The sequence below is a fragment of the Aedes aegypti genome, chromosome 2, assembly GCF_002204515.2.
Source record: "Aedes aegypti strain LVP_AGWG chromosome 2, AaegL5.0 Primary Assembly, whole genome shotgun sequence".
Classification (NCBI taxonomy): domain Eukaryota; kingdom Metazoa; phylum Arthropoda; class Insecta; order Diptera; family Culicidae; genus Aedes; species Aedes aegypti.
In genome coordinates, this window is record NC_035108.1 from 440,210,515 (window position 1) to 440,226,869 (window position 16,355).

The following is a 16,355-nucleotide window of genomic DNA, read 5'->3' on the forward strand; positions in this document are numbered from 1 at the left end:
CAGAATCACAATCAGCGTAAGTAATCAGTTGACCACAAAGGTGACTAGAGTTGATTAGGACCGAATCAATCGTAGAAAGGTTTCTAGAAGAGGAAAATCAAATTGAGCTACCATGGTATTGAATTGAGAAATATCCTAAAGAACACTTATCAAAAAAATTCTGCCGTTGGAATTGTGAAATACTCCATGAGTGACGTTTTGCATTAGAGTCACACATGACAAAATTTTTTGACTTATTGCTAGTCAATTTAAAAAAGTCAGTTTGAAGCAAATTAACTGGCTGCCAAGTGTATTGGACAGGCAAATAGGCAGCTATGAAAGTATGTTTATCAAGCTGTGCTTCAACAGAAACACCCGAAGATTCAAAAACTTTGGTTTTAAATGACGAAAACAGTTGATGTTTATACGTTTTTATATGTCTACACGGATAAAAATCTGATCCCCACACCATGATTTACAAATCATGAAATTCATAAATTGGTTAGGTCATAATATCAGGATCATAAATCATGGTTCCTGGAGTCATAATCATGATTCCTCATAAGCGTAACATCCAGTGTGAAAACACTAAGCGGCGCACTTTGCTTCATCTTATTCGTATTGATCCCTCGAAATTCAAGATGACGTAGTGGTTGAGTGGTAGAGTACGTGGCTCACAATCGGAAGGTTCTTGGCTCGAATCTCAATGTAAGCTTCTTTTTATTTATTTATTTTTATTTTGTCGATCATAAACGGATGCGCAGCTCAGCATTTTTGGCATTTGAATCATGATTCCGAGCAATCAGCTACAAAAACCTAACGCGTGTGTTGCGTTACGGCAATCTGATATCATGAGTCCAAATCATGGTGTATTTTCATAAGACGAAAACACGCTGGAATCATGATATCATGAGTCATAATCTTGTTTTTGGATTCTGATTTCTACCCGTGTATGAATGATGATAACATCTACCCCACTTGCTCCATCCCGTCGATCATTACGGTAAACAAAAAAGTTTGGATTTATTTTGAATTTGTATATGTATGTGATTAGCTGATAGAAAATTAAACAGCTCGTCTTCAAAAAATAGATGGTTTCAATAGAGACACGTAAACCAATAACAATTTCATTAGCAAATTTCACATCAGCTTGGTTTTGAATGAAAATTTCTCTCAAAAACTCTTGCTTAGGCATGCTGTATCAACTTAAGTTAAAAAATCTTCCTGTTATATATCAGGCACATATTGATTGAGGTATTTACTATGGAATGATTTACAAGAAATTACTCTCAGAACAAGTCATTTTTTTGACTTTCATTCACCTGATCACCCACAGTGCGGCGGAGATGCACTTGTGTGACCGCAGCGGCCAATGATGAAGCTTCGCTGATACGTTTCAATTAAGACGTTGAAGTTTGATCGAGATCTGGTCGACGGGAACGAATGCCGCCACCGCCGCCGCGCCGTTGTCATGCTACAAAGATTGACAGGTCGCCATCAAACGTGAGGAAACGTCAATTTCGCGAAACACAGAACCACGCGGCTAATTAGGTGCCGATGCTTCCATGGCAAAAAGAGCACGGGGTCCAAGGTAGGAGGAGGTGTCAGTGCGTCGGCTATTATTTAAAACATAAATTTATGTAACGCAGATTAAATGGAAACCTTTCACTTTCCGACCTTGTTACGGACCTATAAGCTTTGACACTATCCATTAAGGGAAATAATCGCGATGTGGCGGAAGATTGATGGATTTGGGCGAAATATTGCCATCCTCGGGTTAAAGTGAATCACAATGTGATGATGGAATAAGAGCAAATTTTGCAATATATCAAGTTGAACCATAATTATGGTATTTGTTCATGACATCCCAATAATAACTTATTTTGTAATTCCTGTTGACTATTTCTTAGTTTTTGGTTTGTTTATTATAATGACAAAGTTTATTTTGACTCTTAATTCAAACAAATGTTTCTATTCAAACAATCCATTTCAATGGTAGAATTTGATATTCATTTGTAATTTTCATTCACCCGGGTCGAAAATTCGAAACCAATCACGAATTGAAACATCATTCCACGAAGCCTTCATCGAAGGACAGGGAAGCCAAGCTTGATTGGTTCGTGAAAAACATCATTTTCAAGGTCTGGTTATAACGCGGCCATCAACTCCAGGGGAACAAGTTTCAAAACAACTAAATTTGCGACTATGATCTGGTTCAGCTGATAACGCACGGGCCTATAAATCCGGCAAAACCAGTAGTCGCGTTTATCTGGATGAACCTTAAAGCCTATGAAGCGCTCGTAAATCGTCTTATCGATTGGAATTAGTCTTCCTTGTCGCCCCGTTGCCGCCGTTGTTGCCGTGATGGGGTTATTAAATTTGGCACGATCCTAGCGAATTGATAAAAACGTTGTTTGGTGGCTTCCGTCTCGTTTCGAACGCAAATGAAATCCATTTATCAATTAGAGAGCTGCTTGTTATCAAAATATAATTTATTATGCAGAGTCGTCTTGTAAACTCGTTTCATATATTTGGCTTCCCATGACATTCGTTACGATAGTTTGTTTGTATCAAGTCAAATTGAATATTTTTTTTAATTTGAGCTTTTTTTCTTCTCTTGCGGCTGAGTCTTCTTTTTATTATTGGCGTTATGTCTTCACAAGGGCAGAGCTTGCTTCTGTCATTAGCTTAGTGTTTAATGAACACTTCCACAGTTATCAACTGAGAGCTTTCATTGCCAAAGCTGCCATTTACGCATTCGTATATCGTGTGGCAGGTACGATGATACTATTTGCCCAGGGAAGTCAAGGAAATTTCAATTACGAAAAGATCCTGGACCGACCGGGAATCGACCCCAGACACCTTCAGCATGGCTTGTAGTTGCGGACTCTAGCCACTCGGCTAAGGAAGGCTGAAGGAGTTCCAAAATCTAATTGTCACGTTTTGTTTGTGAAAAACCATCACTTGTGCCATCACTTCGATGGTATTCTTGGTGGCATTTCCGAGAGTTTCCAAATTGTTTCACGACCCAATTAAGCAACCGGCATTGTTAGATGTTCCATACTGTTCTTAAAAGTAATGATTAACGGTTAGCGTGGATTTTGCTTCACAAGCTCGTGGGCGATTATAATTGTACGGATCTGATTCCACCAAGTCTTACAACAGAGCGGTTCCCAAAAGAAAGATGTTCCTGTTCCACTTTCCACATCCTCAGAATCGTAACTTGATGATAACGGTCCCATCGACCAACATTTTGTGAGCCTTGGAACGATTTTTCAATTCAATTGATGTTCGAAATAAAATTTTGCGTGCAAACCCGGGCACCGGACGTAATCGTTCCTGCTTTAGATGTGGCATTCTTCGTTGCACTCGTTACGGTAGGCATTATTGGTATGTTTTCCACGGTTTTGAGAAAGTTCACTGTTAAAGAACTTTTCTTGAACCTTGCTCATAATTCTAAAAGTATTCTTTGAGCATCTTGATTTAAACTCTTCAAAACTTCTGTCAGGACTCTATGAGAATATCGTACATGATTTAAAAAAAATCCTGCTCAGAATTTTATCTGATGTCAAAATTCAAGTCTGTAGAACCACACCTCTAACCAGATACTGAGGTTTCAAGAGTATACTGTCCATGGTTTTTTGCATGAGACTTTTGACAGGATTCTGGAAATGCTTCAATTACTGTGACGTTAATTACTGTGACTGATGATATAAAATATATCTCTTCAAAAATTTTATAAAATGTGTGAGGTATTTTGGCACCCCTATAGCCTGGCGCCCTTGTTAGGGGCTAACCTGGCCACTGTTTGTTAGTAATTTAATTAACCTTTCGCCTGTCGCATGAATTTTTGTAACGCGAGTAGTCGCGCGTTGTACTTTGTACAACACCCTTGGTGTGTCATATTCAACATAAAATACCTCGTGATCTAGATTAAATATAGAAAAACCGTCTTCGACAGTGTTGTTTAAGAGATCCAGGACTGACATGCGGTGATTATTTAGATTAGGAATCCCGCCACCAGGCAGCGTTAGTGTGCATGAAAGTATTGCTTTGAAAATAACTCTGGAGCCTGATTGCTTAGAAAGATGGCGTCTTTGGTAAAGTTGCTCAGTGGCTCAAGGGTTATCATTATTTAATCCACCAAATTCAAAGTTTTGACACCAGGCGGCGCTAGTTAACATGAAAGATTTGTTTTTTTTTTCAGATATATCAGGTGCCTGACAAAAGATGGCGTCTTTTTCAAAAGCTTTTCTTGAAACCACTGTCAATTTACTTTCAAAAGGTTTGAGTTATTTGTCATAAATGAACAATGCTGAATTCGGAATTTGTCATCATTTCAACATAATTTGAATAAGTGGACCGTTCCGGAACATCGTAGCCGGTTCCGCCAGGGCGAGTTTGGGGACATTTCTGTTTCATGTCCAAATCATACCGTGCGACGTCTCAATCTTCTTGAATTCGAAAGCACATGTCAATAAAGGAAAAATAAACCAAATATCAATGGATTTGACCACTCCAGAGCACCTGACACAGATTCCGCCAGGGCCTCTTTGAGGACATTTCCGTTTTTTGTCGGAAACATACCGTGCAACGTCTCAATCTTATGAATTCGAGGGAACATGTCAATAAACGGAGAATCAATTCATTATCAACTGATTTGGCCACTCCAGAGCAATACAATTTGAATTGTGGCGAATGAACTGGCTAATTAAGTTATAAGCTTCAAAAATAAGCATATGAAAAATGTATGAAGAATTTGTAAGTAAAACCCTTGCGGATAATGAGCTCAAGCATAGATGACCGCTTCGTAGTTGCACTCCGTGATCGACCAGAACAGTCGAAGTTGCACAGAGATTTAATGAATGGAGCTTGGGATTAGCGAACCATTCTCAAAGAGCACAAATCGAGGGTTCAAAGACCGAATATACCTCTGCATCTCCACAGTTGTCTTGGAAATGACATTGGGTTAGTGGGAAAATGTTGTGATAATGGTAATGCGGTCCATGATATAATCACGCATAATCGTACTTACGATATTACTCGATTACGCGTTGCATGCAAACCCCTTGCGGATAATAGATGACATCTTGAAAGGATTCCAAATTGAATAATTGCTGGTTAGATTATTATTTAATTTCTGATGAAATCTTTAACATATTCTAAGCAAAATTTTTATTCTGTTGCATTCCTGAATAAGTGGTACGATTGACGGAATAGACGTTTGGTCGAAATTACTCTTCTTTATATGGGCAATAGGTTTTTTTTTTTATTAAGGCACTCCGTGCTCGTGGCCACTACTGTGCCGGAATCAGTTTTATCTGTATCTTCCTTACCGATACAGTTCTATTTTTAACTAATCTATATTTACATCTGCTTTCACTCTCTTCTGCTCTTTTGCTCTCACACCGAGCAGGTAAGAGAGTGCTCTGCTGTTGGTCCAATCGATTTCCATAAGCCATAGTCCATTGCTCTTGCGGTGGTTCGTTTTGCCGTGTTCCTGAGTCGTTTGAGGCTAGCTGCCTGCGAAGTGGGTCAATTTGTCTCAGTCACCATCTGATACTGACGGAGGATGGATGTGCTCCCCTATGCACGGTCCTCCGTGCGGCGTCTTCTGGTGGCTGGACGGGTTATTTTTTGGAGGGGCTGGGAATTGAATCCATGACCTTCCGCTTATGAAGCGAAAGCGTAACCTCAAGGCTACGGACCCCTCTTTGGGCAATAGGTTGTTCTCTTTTTAATACTGTTAAAACAATTATTCACAGTAAATATACCAAAGGGATATCATTAATCATAAGACTGTTTTCACAGTGCGCATCGTACCTTCGTGCTGTGCGTACGCGAATTCTCTCTGCTCTTGGAAGTTTTCTTAAAACTACCTAAAGCAATGAAACAGTACTTTTTAGTGCTACATAAACAGAATTTTTCAGTGCTACAAAAACAGTACTTTTCAGTACAATTTTTTCTACTATTGATCCCTTTACAATCCTTGTTTGGACCCGTGCCTTCGATTTTTCTTTGGACCCGTTGGCGAAAGCTAGCGGTGGTAATCCTTCTTGAACACCGTCTTGGGAAAAAACTTCTCGAAGGTCACGTCTTTCTTCGTTTATTAACTAAACATGGTATCTACAACTAACAAAAGGAAGGGTGAATCTCTGAATTCACAACTTACTTCAAAAAAACAAGGGATTTAAAACTGTTACTAAACGTGGCAAGAATGGAAGAAAGGACGCTTCCCCGGAATGCGAACTTTCTTCCAAGGGTGAAATGAATAATTGTATCGAAATGAGCAATCAGTTCAATGCTCTAGACAAATTTTCGAACACCAAATCGAAGCAGCCTCTAGCCCAGGCTCTTTGATTCAAGTGAGTTGCGAAAATTGACTCGCAATAAGTCAAAATTTTTTGTCATTGGTGACTTTAATGCCAAACATCGGTCATGGAATAATTCTCAAAGTAATTCCAATGGCAGAATTTTATTTAATTAGTGCTCTTCAGGATATTTCTCCATTCAATACCCTGATAGCCCTATATGTTTTTCCTCTTCTAGAAATCCATCTACGATTGATTTGGTCTTAACCGACTCTAGTCATCTTTGTAGACAACTGATTACTCATGCTGATTTTGATTCTGATCCGTAATTATAGACGATGATCTTAAACTCTTGATCCGTTTTAAAACGTGAGGAGAAGGTAATTTCAACGTACTCGCGATCCTGCTATGAAAATTATATGGCAGGATTTGCAGAAAGAAATCAAGAAACGTTTTGCTCAATTAAGAAACAAAAATTTTGAAAATAAAATTTCTCAATTGGACTCTGGCTCTAAGCCCTTTTGGAAATTATCTAAAATCTTGAAAAAACCTCAGCAGCCAATACCGGCATTGAAAGAGGAAAACAAATTATTACTAACTTATTGCGAAAAAGCTCAAAAACTTGCTATGCAGTTTGAAAGTGCGCACAATTTACAATCAATTACTCAGGACCTCGACAATATTCTCAATCAACGAACGTTTTCGAAAATGCCTGTGATACTGATTTGGAAGAAGTGAGAACTATTAATAAAAAAAATAAAAAAAAAATGTGAAAGCTCCTGGCGATGATGGAATTTTCTACATCCTCATCAAGAAAGCAGCTTATCATTTTTAGTTTATATATTCAACAAATGTTTTCAATTAGCATATTTTCTTGACAAATGGAAAAATGCTAAGGTTGTTCCAATTTTAAAACCAGACAAAAATCCTGCAGAAGCTTCTAACTATCGTCCAATCAGTTTGCTTTCCTCCATCAGTAAACTTTTTGAAAAGGTTATTTTGAACAGAATGATGGCTCACATCAACGAAAATTCAATTTTTGCCAATGAACAGTTCGGATTCCGCCATGGACATTCGACCACTCATCAACTTTTACGTGTAACAAATTTGATCCGTTCCAACAAATCTGAAGGCTATTCTACTGGTCTTGCTCTTCTAGACATAGAAAAAGCATTCGACAGTGTTTGGTATAAAGGTTTGATCGTAAAATTAAAAAACTTTAATTTTCCAACAAACATTGTTAGAATAATTCAAAGTTATCTGTCAAATCGTGCACTTCAGGTTAATTATCAGAACTCCAAGCTGGTGTTCCTCAAGGCAGCATTTTGCGACCAATATTATACAATATTTTCACATCTGACTTACCTGAGTTACCTCAGGGATGTCAAAAATCTTTGTTTGCGGATGACACAGGCCTCTCCGCCAAAGGTCGAAGCCTGCGTGTCATCTGTAGTCGATTGCAAAAAAGTTTGGATATTTTTTCTTCATACTTGCAAAAATGGAAGATTTCTCCCAATGCTTCCAAAACTCAACTAATAATATTCCCACAAAAACCAAAAGCTCTTTATTTAAAACCATCAAGTAATCATGTTGTCACGATGAGAGGGATTCCAATAAATTGGTCAGATGAAGTTAAGTATCTAGGGCTCATGCTAGATAAGAATTTAACTTTCATAAATCGCATTGAGGGCATTCAAGCCAAATGTAATAAATATGTAAAATGTCTCTATCCCCTTATTAATAGAAAATCAAAACTTTGTCTGAAGAACAAGCTTTTGATATTCAAACAAATTTTCAGGCAAGCCATGTTGTATGCTGTACCAATATGGACTAGCTGTTGTAATACCAGGAAAAAAGCTCTGCAGAGAATTCAAAATAAAATTTTGAAAATGATTCTGAGGCTTCCTCCCTGGTATAGTACCAATGAGTTACATAGAATATCCAATGTTGAAACATTGAAACAAATGTCAAATAAAATAATAAATCAATTCAGGCAAAAATCGTTACAATCTTCTATTGCCACGATTAATGCGTTATATGTTAAGCTTTAGTTAGGTTAAGTATATTCAAAGCGTTTATTTTTCTCTTATAAGCAGGTGAAATCAACTCACCTGTAAAAAAAACTGAACTGCTACGGCAAATGAAATGTAATATGTTGTGAACAAAATGTTAATTAAATCTTAAATTGATTTTACCAAATTAGGATGATAGTGTTGTCTAATAATACAGAACACCTAGATATAAGAAATGAATGTAATGTTTGAAATGATACTAACAAGGAAATTAAAAAAAATACTGTTTTCAGGGTTATTCATTCCATAGCGAATTCCTTTTTAGTTTTATTGATTGAGAAGCCTGAGTAAATAACCTTCTATTACCCAAATTTTTGTTTTCGATCTAAATATTATTTTTCGTTATCTAAAATCATTCTAAACACGGTTTGGGCAATGATTTATTTTTCTTCGCAAATTTATGAATATTGGTTTTTGATTTTTATTATTTTTATTTATGAACATCTTTATACTTTTCGATTTTTTCTTGAAGCCTCTTCTAGTTACTGATTTTTGACAATAATAAAAATTTGAGTTTTTACAATACTTATGAAAATATGAATTTTTTAATTTTTTTGGAACGTTTTTTATTTTCCGTGTAACTAACGAAAAAACAGATTTGAAATCATTTCAATACCATCTGGCTCTTCTTCTGTGATAGGTTAATCGTAGAAAAATATAAAAGTTACGATTTTTTATAATACACGTTAAATGAATCCCAGGCATTTGTAGGTTATATAAGAATACAATTTTTCAAACAATTTTCAATAATACAAAAAAGTTTCAAAAATCATAAAAACTTTTCTTATATGCGTGTTATGAGTCAAGGTTTGGGCAAAAAAAAAATCATTTTAATTTCCGAGCTACGAAAAAATACACAAAATACCAAAGTGTACCCCGTCTAAAGGCGGGGTTGGGTATTAGAGGGTTAATAGATTTTTTTTTTCTTTTTGATGAAATTGAAAAATGCTTCAAAGTTTACAAAGATTCGTGTTCTCAAGAAAAACCTAGTCAAAACCTTGTCATCACAAATCCAACAAGAATCATAGTTGGATTTGTGATGATGTTCGAAATAAAGTTCTGGGGGATTTCTTGTTAGTTTCCTCCATAGCCCTCTGCTGAGTTTTAACTAGTTGCACAGTGCTTTTTTGCGTATTCATGAAGATCTGCATGACAGATTTTGAATACTTTTTGATTTATTTGAATACTTTTCAGAATTTTTGTTATGCTTTTCCTGTGGAGTGGATACAAGTATCTGACACTGAAGAAGACTGCAAGTGGTAGGCTTCCAAGGTGAATCTTTGGATTCTAGAGTGGATTCTAGAATTTCCGGTGTATATCCTACAATTTCAGTATGGGTATTGGGGATTTTGAGTTTCCAGATCAAACACTACTTACGACATGTTTGATCTTGCCCTTATCGCCCGCCCCCACAGAAGCAAGGGGCAAGGTCAAAAGATCAAAAACTACTCAGTATGGATCCTGAATTTCCTGTGGATTCTGGCATTCCTGTGGGAATGATCAAATTGGAATCCAAGGACAACACTGTCAAAATGTTGTGGAAATAGTGAGTAAATAGTTAGAAAATATTTTGTCGATATACTGTGAAAATCCTGAGAGGATCCGCTGTGAGCTTAGGAAATCTTGTGAGAGTTATGTGGGAAACAATTAGTAAATTTAGAAATACTTTGGTAATCGTTAAAGATTTTCATACAAAATTCTTCATTTCTCTTACATGGCACAATACAATACATTTCTAAACCGTAAAAAAATCTTTTGAGCATCAACAGTATCATGAACTTTCATGATAAGTACATGATACACATGAAGTTTGTTAATTAAGCGAATAAATTGCCACACAAGCTGTCTAACGTGCATGCAAGTTGACTGAAACGGTCAAATTTTGCATTATCAACAACTAATATCTCAAAAACTGGACGTGCTATGATATTTTTGAAAACGGCAACCCTTAATTAGATAAATAGCGGTATTTTGGAGCCTGAGACAAAAATGTGATCCGTAGTGTAATTGAAATGCGTAAAATATTCTACATACATATGGAAATTAGCCTGTTTTTATTATATTACGAAAACTGGTCACATACATACCGTGATACAACCGATTACATACCGATCCAAATCAGTAATTCCCCCCGTTATCGCATCTCCCAATCAAACCTTCATCGTCGTCAACGCAATCAAGCTAGTGACAAAGCCAATTAATTGAAGTCATCGTAAATTCAAATTACACTCGCACACACGATCATCCTACTACTGGCCTGGGAGGAACCAACCAACCGCAAGGCATCCACCCCAGAGGACCCAGCAACCAACCAACCTGCTTCACGTGTTACCCCTTGATTGCATTCTTCCTGGGAGTCGTTACCGAGCGTGAGTGCAATCTCATCATAACAGGGAGGCACCTACTAAATGAAGGTACTACGCGGTCTTCTCCGGCCAGGTCCATCTTGTCCACTTGATCGAGGTGCGCGTGCAGGTGATGATCGTAATCTTGGTTCAGGGAAGTGCCACCATTTAAAAGCAATTATTATCTAAACACAACCGCTGTGCTAGAGTTACACAGGTAAGGGCCATAACCAAACGGCTCGGTTCGTAGTCAGCCTCAACCTAGTGCCAGATCTGGAGCTGGAGAGCTTCTTGCGTAAACGCTGGAACCTGTTCGGATGCTGCGCGCAACTGTGAGCCAAGAGATGCACATCCGCAGCAGATGCAATTCAGAGGGACATGTGTGTGACCAGCAGTTCGGGTAGGTATGCGCTGTGCAGTCGCCGTGATTAATGAATGAATTTCCACCGCAGGCGCATTGGCGTATCGCGCAATCAAGAAGCAATTCACTCGTGGCGGTTTGGTTTGGTTCGGATTGGTGCAGCAGCCAGAGGCCTTCCTTTTCCCGGGCTTTCCCTTCGGAGCTTGGTTGGACGATGAACATGATTCAATTAGAACTGACCACACCGAACCAGGTGAACCAGTTTTCACTCTCTATTCCAATCGATCTCTTTGTGGTTCGGCCGACGCACAGTGGGCAAATTGGTACCATAGTAGGGCTTATTTAGAGGCCGCTGATTTAATATATTGAAATAAGCATTTCCGATGGAAAATGCTTACGACTAGGGGACTTCCTTAGTTAAATTCGCCGTGCCGGGCAGGGGTCGGGACTCGTCCGGGACCCGACCGGGTAATGTTTTGAATAACTTTTATGTGTTTTATATGTGGCCGAATGATGATGAATGATTATCATACACACATTTAAACAATCCCAGTTGATAATTTAAAAGAATTCAAATCAAAACTTAACAACTACAGAATATTGTTGGTGACCGTACATTATTATTTATTTTTTAATGAGATTTTTGAAATGTATTATTTGCCAGTCTTCAGGAACAAATGCCAACCTGCCGAACACATTGTATGAGCTCCATGAAATCAAAATACTTGCATATTAGCGACCTGTGGTTGGTCAGTTGAAGAGTGACAAGCAGCTTGGAGGGAAGGTTGTGCATTTTCAACGTGGTACTCAAATTGTGAAAAAATGTGGAAATATCAAAGTAAAATCGACGAAAAATACATATCCGAACGCAGAAAAGAGCAAAGTCGCGAGTGCAAGTTAAATTTCAGTTGGAAAATGGATTAAAAGCTAATAATTTAGAAATTAAAAAAGTGGAATTGCTGTGAAAAAAAAAAATGATTGGCGAAAGCATGCGCGGGGGAAGCGATTGGTGTGTGAGTGAACGCGGTCTCAGTAGTAGTGATAGTGAAAGGTAGGACGGGTGGATGTGGTGTGGTGAGAGAGGTGAACGTGTGGAGAATTTTCGCTTGCGAGTGTTACCCACACCCCACACCAACTGATTAAAGTGATCTTTCGGAAGCGGGAAAGAGAAGCTGGTATGAGCAAGATGACGATACGATTAGAAAACTGGGCATGTACAGTGGTGTTCAATTGGAGTGTTGCAAATTTAATACAGTGCCAGTTCGATTTTTGGCAACTCTACCGTTTGATCTTCATTTGGAGAAGCCCAGCAAGCGGGTACAGTTTTCGCATAGCAGAAGTGTTTTTTTTTGGCTTTCGGTTCGTCGGAATGGAAGTTTTTTTTTCGGTTTTCGGGCAGTGCAGTTTGAGAAGCCCAACAAGTTGATTTGATTTTCGTATCGCTTTATCGGAAGAGTGGAAGTTTGGTTTTTTTCTCGGTTTTTGAACAGTTTCGCATAAATGATACTTTATAGCTAATGGTGAAATAGTTCGACGACATCGTTGCGACGACCAGCTTCAAAATACAACAAGGATAGGAAAAAACCGGTGAGATCTTTCCATGATGACTTGTGTTATTTGATTATATTTCCAATGTTATATGCATTTTGGGTTGGGTGGGACCATCAGGGCACCCGATTGAAGCGAGATGGATAGGAAGAGCGAAACTGTCAACTTCCTATCGCTAACATTTCGTGGAAAAAGGGCGGGCTCTTCTTCCCATCTATTGGGTCTTTCTGACAAGCAAGGGCTTGATTGTACGACTGTTCGTGTGAACTTACTTTTGGAAGGAGATTCTTTTTCCTTGCGGGTTTCGCGTAAGTGTCTCTGCTTACGGGTCCGCCATTCGTTTTTGGCCCTTCAGACAGGAGTATGATTGAATACGAATAGTCATACAATCTTGAACAAATTGTTTTGTTAGAATAGGCCATTGCTACCGGTGGATACCTTGCTACAATAGATGGCAGCCTATATCATCATCATCATCATCATTAGCGACCTGTGGTTGGTCTTACCATTAAGAAGTGTGAAATAAATGAAACAAAAGAGGCTAATGTAAGAATCCAAGTGCAATTAGAGTAAGGTGGGGCAAAAGTTCGACCTTAGTGGTATAATCAAAGTTTCCAGGAAAACAATAGCAGGTAAAACAAAACAAATACCATACAGTGAACTTTCAACACATTGGCTATAATTTTGCTGAACAAACTTGTGTCAAAATATTTACCCATTTTTAGTTATAACAGTTTCAAAATTGATTGTCTTATTCGAACTATTGCCCCACCGGTGGGGCAAGAGTTCGAATCTAGTGTGGGGCAAAAGTTCGCTGGCTAAAACACAAAATATCGATCCTTTTATGACAGGCATACTTTACACCAGCCGTAAACTTGAGTTTGACGAAAAATACACACTAAATTTTCATCAAAAAATTACCCAAAACCGGGTTAATTGTGATATACTCAGAAATAGCAGTTTTTCACAAAACTAAGTGGAAATGTAAAATTTTGGTGACAATTTTCACACGATCAGACAAATTTAACTAAATTTGAAGATAATATGTGGATTTTAGGCAATTTGCAAATTTTTCCGTGATTTTATACATGGGTCGAACTTTTGCCCCGCTGATTTGAACTTTTGCCCCACTATGGGCCAAAAATGGTTATCAAGCATTTATGCAAAAACTAATACATCTTTAAGCAACCTTATGATAGGCTTAGAAACGCCCTTACATAAAATATTGAAAAAGATTTTATCTTCAATTGGTTCCATGGAAAGAAAGTTTGACCAAAAATTACAATATTCACGTCGAAAAACAACAAATAGCCATAACTTTTCCAAATCTTAATCGATTTTTATGATATTTGGATTGAAAGTCTCTTACTTGAATAGCATTCGAACCACCATGACATTCATAAGATTTGTTTTGAATTGAGCTGGAAATCTTAAAAAGAAATTTTTACCCCACTCGAACTTTTGCCCCACTTTACTCTACCTGTAAAATTCACCCAGAAACGCTTGGAAAACCACGTTGCCGTCACCATGTTTACGTTAAGATTTAGAAGATTGATTTGATATATGACCATCCCCTTTACGTCTGATACTTCAGACAGTAATTGAATGATTTTCGGTTTAAAACATGGGAGAAATTAAAATCCATCATAAATTTCATGCTATTCATTTGTATTATCATTGTTCGATTAGCTGGCTAATACCATTCTATTATGATTTAAAATTCATCTCTGAATTGGATGATTTTTGATCAACAGACAGTGGATACATCATGTGATTCTTTCATAGTCATTCAAAATGAGGAATATGAAGTTTTATAAACATGTGAATTACAAATCATTCAATGTGTAACCGGAGTTTTCGTTCAGTGTACTCTCTGTCATGTGTACGTAGTTGTATGTATGTAGCATGTAGTTCTCTGTGCATTTCCAATATGAAGAGAGACGACAGATTGTTTTTATTTATTTTATCAACGTTCGTGAAAAATAGTAAGACGCACCCGAGAAGGTTTTGCAGTTTTGCGATTACTTTTTTAACTTTACTGGTACAGAGCCTGCTACATAATTCCATAAGCACTAGTGCTTCTATTTGAATAGATCCAACTAGATCAAAGTTTTTTCCAGTTATACTTATTTGGCATTACAAACAAAAATGCAAAATTTGTGCGCAATCGGTTTCATCTACGCTGTGGGCATTTCGGTTGAAATTTGTACGCAAATATTTTGGATCAATTTTTATAATCATGTTCCTTGCGGTATACTACCACTGAATCATATTAGGATATTTCACATTTTTTCCAATAATTCCGTAAAGAAATGTCTAAAGAATTACTAGAAACAACACAAAGATTCTACCGATGATCTCAGATGTTTATTTTTTTCGAAAGTTTCATCCGAAGAAACCTTCAGTACTCCATTAGTGAATTCACTTAGGATCTGTGTATTAATAGAAACTCATAAATTATTCAAGTTGTTCCTGTGGAAGCTCATATAGGAATTTCTTAAGGTTTTCTTTATTGTCCAAGGAACATTCCCAGAGTTCGTGTCATAAACAGGTATTCTCCACAAAATTATTAATAACTCTTCCAAGCACTCATCAAATAAATGACCTTTATGAATATCTCTAGATGTTCTTTCAAAAAATTCTTGAAGGATGTTTTAGTGGTGATTTAATTACGGGAATTATCATGCTAATTCCCGGAACAAATTTCTTGGCAAATTATAAATTTTCCTATTTATTTTTGAATATGTTCAGGAGTTCCTCCATGGAATTTCTTTAGAAATTCTGCATGGAATTCCTCCGGGAGTTTTTTTCCTTCAGAAATTCCTCCAAGAGTTCCTTCAGGAATTTGTCCAGGAGTTCCTTCAAAAATTCCATTAGAATTTCCCCAGTTGTTCTTTTAAAAATTCCTCTAGAATTTTCTCCAGGAGTTCCTACAGGCATGTCTCCAAGAGTTCTTTCAGGAATTCCAGAAGTTTCTCCAGGGGTTCCTTCAGAAATTCGTCTTGGACATCCTTCAGGAAATCCTCCAGGAATTCATTTATAAATTCCTCCAGGAGTTCCTTAAGAAATTCCATCAGGAGTAGAGTTACTGCGCACGTGCTGTAGCCTTAGGTGCAGGAGCCTCATTGCTTGCAAGCACCCGGAAGCGCTGTACATTGTGAGACCCTCTTTGGTGCGCCTCATTTTTCTTGAGGTGTGTCTCAATGCGGTCCCATGCGCTCCGTCACATGTGCTGTTTAAAAGTCAGCGCAATAACTGAAGTGATTAAAAAAGTTTTCAACGAGGATCGAAATTGTAACTCTTGGATCGCGAGTCTTTTACCATATCATGTAGGCCATCTAGCCACCTGCATATTGAGGCGAAAATAGTTGTAGAGGCTCTTCGTTACTACGCAGTTGTTTCACAACATGGATACCGATGGCGAGCTGTGGCGCCGAGCAGCGCATGAGACGAGACTCCCCGGGAGCACATCGCCTTGCGCGCGCTTTTAGAATTTCCGTGAGCCTCCGGCTAGCGCAGCACACAAGGATTCCGATGAGCTGAGAGATGGTTTGGTTGGAGGCTCGTCAGTACATTTATGTGCTCCTGAGAAATATGTAATTCTAATCAGGAGTTCCTTCATGAATTCCTCCAGGAGTTCCTTAAGGAATTCCACCAGTAGTTCTTTAGGAAATCCTTCAGGAGTATCTACAGGAATTTCTCCAGGAGTTCCTTCAGGAATTTGTCCAAGCGTTTCCAC